Source organism: Larus michahellis, chromosome 1 (genome assembly GCF_964199755.1).
Source record: "Larus michahellis chromosome 1, bLarMic1.1, whole genome shotgun sequence".
Classification (NCBI taxonomy): domain Eukaryota; kingdom Metazoa; phylum Chordata; class Aves; order Charadriiformes; family Laridae; genus Larus; species Larus michahellis.
Window position 1 is genome coordinate 221,092,232 of NC_133896.1, and position 5,829 is coordinate 221,098,060.

Here is a 5,829-nt window from a genome sequence, read left to right on the forward strand (position 1 = left end):
AAAAAAAAAAAAAAAAAATTAAAAAAAAATATATATATATAAACTGAGGTGTCGTGCGTTGGGGGGGAAGCCTTTTCATTCGGCTAGTGCCATGTTTATGATCACGTACCTTTTAAAAGTAAAAAAAAAAAAAGGGGAAGCAGCTTCCTTACATGTGTCTAGTGGGTATTTAGTTAACGAGGAATTAAAGTTGCACTGTTGATCGGTGCTTTGTGTAAATACATCATAACTTTTGGGTGGAGTGGGGCCTTCGGAAGGAATAGTCAATGACATGAAAGCAATTCTGTCCATGAATTAAGCATACTTGCTGCATTGTCTCTGCAGATTCTATTTTTGTTTAAAATATTAAAATGTACGTTAGCAAAAATGGGTGGATTTTCAAATAAAATGCAGCTTCCACGGAACTTTTGTTACGGTATGAAAGTCTGAGGTGCTTCTTTTCTTTTTGCTGCTTAAAATGTGCACTGATAATTGCTTTGTTTACTTAATAAAATACCAAATGTATTTCATACGTGCATATTGTATTAGAGGAAGGGCCGCTCCGGGAATCTGTGGATGACGGGACCCGGACAACACCTTCCCGGTGGTGCTGCAGGAGGCGGCCTTGGTCCCCCTATGACGAGTCGTCTCGTTCTGAGCTGGATTCCCTACTTAGGACGGTATTTCACCATCTTCTAGTTTTTCAGAATATTCCTGGCATCATCATAATAATAAACTTGTGCCGTTTGTAACTGAGCAAGAAGTATAAATACGCCCAAGTGATTATTCAGGTACCTTCCCTCGTCTTCCAGCAGAAGGTAATTAATGCTGGCGGAGCTGCGAAGAGCCCGCGCAGACCGTCGGCTGCCTTTGGTGCCCGTTTCGGTCGCCGGGAGCTGGGATAGAAATGGAACTTCCCTCTGCTCAGTGACCCCGGGCTTGGCTGGAAGGGTGCACATCATGGAATGATCAGTACGGACAGGGAGATTTACAATTTTGTTCTAAAAACGTGAATTAAAAAAAATGGGAAACTGTTACTTCTCGAGCATATAATGCACGTGCCCAGATGGATGGGGGGAGTTTCATCCACGCTTTACTCGGTTCCCATACACTGAAGTCTTTCCCCTCCTCCGAGCGAGGGTGTGGGTGTGGGTCTGTACCGCCGGAGAACAACTTCTTTGTAGTTTTTGCTTGCACTCAGAGTATCAGAAATGTGAATTGTCCGGATCAGGGTTCAGCTGGAAAAAAGGTGGACGTGTCCTGTCAGCTGAATGGGTGACTACCAGGGTACCAACTCTTCTGAAAGGCAGCGCAGAGCTTGCGTGAAAGGTGAAGGCAGACCTTCCTCCTCCCAGTGTGCTGGGTGAGGATCAAAACAGACGCCAACCTTGTCATCTTCTTAGGGCTGAGGTGCTGCCCGGTGGTTTCAGTCTCTGGTTGGGGGCTGCTGACTGAGGACGGATCCGCCCACTTAGGTATTTGTGATCCCTGGCACCCTGTTGGTGGGGCTGGGGCCTTGGGGCCGCAAATCAGGCGGGTGCCAAAAATCCCCAAACAAATACGCTCACCTCTTCTGCAGGGATGATGAATTCATCTCTCGTCCTCTGCCGCTCGCTCGTAGCTGCTCTGTGTTCTTCGCCACGGCCGCTGCGCGGGTTCAGCTTTCTCGCTGGAGGCCTTGCTAATAAACCTTGCTCTGGTTTGCTCTTCAGAGACAAACTGGCTCGACAATTTTCTTGAGGATTATTTTCCCCGTTCGCTTGGTTCCTAATAAGGATGTTTGCTTTCAGTATTGCCGGAATAACGTTCAGTTGCAGCTTAATCTAAAAAGCACAGCTCATAGGCGTGTTTCTTTTGAATTACAGGCCATTTTTAATAACGGGGGGGTCGTGAAAACCTGGTTCTCCTCAAAATTGAGGTCAAAGAGCAAACTGCGGAGGAGAGCTGCCTGCTCCCGGCAAGCACTGGAGGATACAGGGCTTTGTTCAAGGGATGCGGTTCCTTTTAGAGCTTTGTGAAGGAAACCAGTGTGTCAGAATCATCACGTTTTAATTTTTTTTTTTTAAATCAGAGATTTATATAATTAAACCAACTGGATTTACCTCTTGAGGCAATTACTCTTGCCTGAACGAGAACCTGAGCAGCTGCTGACCTCAGGTGTTTTCTAAAAGCCCAAATGTAGACTCTTCATCTCAAGACAAATCTAAATTCTTTTGCTGCTTATGTTTTTTTGTTTCAAAGTCACGGACTGAGCTCTTCTGTGCAGTAAATTGACAGTACCTCAGGAAATGTTTAAAAACCATTTTTACGTGGCATCAGATGGTCCGTTCAAGCAGCTACTGGAAGAAGTCACAGACTCGCGCAGCTGCCAAACAGCCTTTCAGCAAGCAGAAGGGCCAAGGTGAAACCTCGCGTCTTTCCTTCGAGAAAAAGTGGCTCTTTTCAGAGCCTGGTATAAATGTTGCAGTGATATAAATGAATTGCAACTTGAAAGCCGTGACATAATTGAGATAAAAGATCGTGGCAGAAAAATGAGGACTATGTGCCAAAAACACTGGGAGAGATAGGAAATGCTGACGGGAACGGGGGATTGACAGGGCGATGTACGGGTAGTGAAGAAATGTGCTGAATACAGAAGAAAAATCCACGTTAATGGAAGCATATGTAAAGTAAATAAGAGCTTTCTCCTTGGCCCGGTGACCTCTGCAGCGCCCACGCTGCTGTGGAGAGAGCGGAAACAGTCGTGACATCTTTTGCTGAATTTGTCCGACAAGAAAAATCTGTGAGTTTCTGGTGTTTTCCGTGTTCGGAGCGGAGAACGAAGGGACCTGGCTGACCAGAGCAGGAGAATGAGCGAGGAGGAGAGAACCCCAAAAAGGTTCCTCTGAAGGTGTCACCTTCAAGCTGCCACCCACTTGGCACCCTTTTGTATGTGAAGGCTGAGTAAATACCTGTATCCGTTTCACTCGTGGGAGATGACTTGCCCCAAGATAACGGATCAGTCCATGAGCTGAGTGAAACGTGTTTCTTATTTCTTTTCTTGCTTCTCTGCTGATGAAATTTCCTGAGGCGGAGATCCAAAAAGCCTTGGAACAACCAGCCAGCTTCCTTAAAAGTTGTGTTCTGTGAGCCGATAATGGCGCTGAAAAGGTGCTGGACGCAAGCGTGTTGCGCTGGATATCCGGCAGCTGCGGTGTACGAGGAGAGCCGAGGTCTGGGGTTGATTTTCATGGCACAGATCTCCACGTTGTTCCCAGTGGTCACTGCTGAACCCCCCCATACCAGCTACAGCCATCGCCCGAGTGTCGTTTCTCTATAAAAGCACTATTTGATACAATTTTTAGCCTCTCGCTGCACTTGAATGACTAAAAGTGAGGAGAAGATCCAGCACCATGTCCAATCCCAGTTTTCCACGGCTCGGTGGAGATGGTCGATGGGCCGCAAACGGGGGAACAGTTGTTGGCAGCTTGTTACCATGTCACGTCCTAAAACAACACAGTGTTTGCGGTAGTCTGCACAACACGAGCTCTGAAGTGCGGCATTACAGAGGAACAGCCTTACTTCTGCGGTGGGCTCCAAATCCAAGGGAAAGTCTTTTTCAGAGGAACATCCAGCTGCGAAACATCAGTGGCTTAAGACGTTGATACCATTAGATGCTCTGTTCCTTGCTTGTCACTATAGTGTAACTTTTCGGTCCATTAGCTTCGGCCTTGACCTTATTCAGGCAAACTCCTTTTAGCCCACGGAAGCAGAGCGCGTAAGAACTTCTCCCAGAAAGCAGCCAAACAGGAACAAACGCGGCAGAGCAAGTCTCCTACCCTCATTGCCCCAAACACACAGGTCTGAACCTGTGGGAAGACCGCCTTGGTATCCAGCCCGCGTCGGAGGCTGCAAACCTCTCAAAAACCAGCCCCAAAGTGAAGTAACCTGCGTCCCCCGCAGCGCAGGCGGGGGAGAGATCGCACCCGCGCGGACAGACTGCAAAGCAATAGAAGCCCGTTGCTTGGCTCCGGAGGGAAATTGCTCAGAGAGGCTTCAACCCAGCAGCGTGCTGAGGTAAGCAGCTGCTTTCACCCCTCCCGGGGGTCCAGGCTACCAGCCCACCCCACCCCCACCCCCCTTTTTTTAGGCATTTGATGGATCGATCGTTCTCAGTCCCAGCGCACGCACTTCAGTTCTAGTAAAACGGCTTTTATTACCGCACACTCACATGCAACGGGTGATGCTCGTATCTCTCTGAATTTCCAGGGAACACGTGTGAGGGTTTTTTGGTGGTTTTTTTTCCTGTTGAAATTGCAAGTTTCGGGTGTTGTGTGCCAGTTAAATACATAACTCCAGCTCAGCCGGGGTTTTGCTCGGGTTATTGTTGGATTATGGATCTAGCGTACACGGACGCTTTCCTGCATCTTGTAGCCTACCTGGTGTCCTGTAGTCCTCTCGCACAGCAGAAACACAGTAAGAAAAGGCATTTCATAACGCTGGGAATTTAGGGGTGACTCCTGTAGGTTGTGTCCTAACGGGAGCAGTGAGCCCCAGCTGCCATTGAGTAGGAGTTGGACGCATTGGCCGTGCTGCCAGAAAGCGGACTGATCAGCCCTCTGCTTTACAACACGTTGCTCATTTCTGAGAGATTTTTGCCAGTAACAGAATTATCAAATCCAGATGCCTCGCTTGCCAAAGACCCAGCTTTCTCCATATAAAAGCCTCACGCTGGCCTTAACGCTAAGCCTGTAGAAATCGAGGGGATTTGGGACACTTCACTAAATATGTTTTGCTACAGGCCGTTGCTTCTGGCGAGTGGAGGCTGCCTGTGGCTCCTGCCCTAATTAGCAGGGTTCAGATTTCTTTTTAACTCCCTCTCACCCACATGGGCATTTATGGTAAAAGGCAGAACAGTGATTTGAAGAGGCAAAGTTTCTTTTTTCCCGAGGTGCGGGTTTATGTTGTGCTGCCACAGGCCCTACACCCGCCGGTGTGCGTTACGGGCACGCGCAAAAGGAAGCCTGGAGGTGGGCCCTACGTTTACATCCCTAGGAAATGTAAATGTCCCCTGGGGAGCGGTGGGAAGGAGGAGAGGCCTTTCTTTAACTGAAAAGCTGTTTGGCATAAGCCATATTCTAATTCTGCGACTAACCAAAAAGCTAAACTAATCACCCAGCAGAACTAATCTCTCTTTCGAGTGAGCCATTTCATGGGGCTTGCCCTTCGCCCCAAGAAAGCCGGCGCAGCCGACGGGAAGCTTCTGTTTGCTGAGAACATGGCCAGCTCGCCAGTGCGGACCCCCGTCCTCTCGACACTCGAGTGCTGGGCCTCACCTCAGTCTTTTACCGCAGGGACGCCTCCCAGTTTCAACTGTTTGCTCTGCAACTCAAGGAAATATCTGCTGGGCAGGAATATTTGAGCCCCGCTTGAAAAGCGAAATGTTTGCACTGAAGTACGGGATAAGCTGAGACACTGCATAGATACAAGCTGTTTAAAATATTTAAAGTTTTTTTATAAAGTTTTATTCCAAACAGCCAATTCACCTGTCAAGGGTTTAAATCAGATTATTGAATGCTTTCACAAGTTTCTAAGTAGGAAATGCATCGGTCAGAAGCCTTCGTGTGCCCGCGGGAGGTAACTGCGTTGTGCGCCCCTGGGAGGGTGTGCGGGGCGTGCAATGAGAGCGGAACCCCCCCTCGACTCAATGCACTGAGATATATGATCATAGAAACTAGCCACAAAGCAAAGGTACAGGGTCACACAACAAATTTGGCCAATTCTAAATAAATTAATATATATATATATAGGTCTTTGATGAACGTTTATGCTCTGGTTTTTAATTTTTTTTAAATTAATTTCTTGTTATTT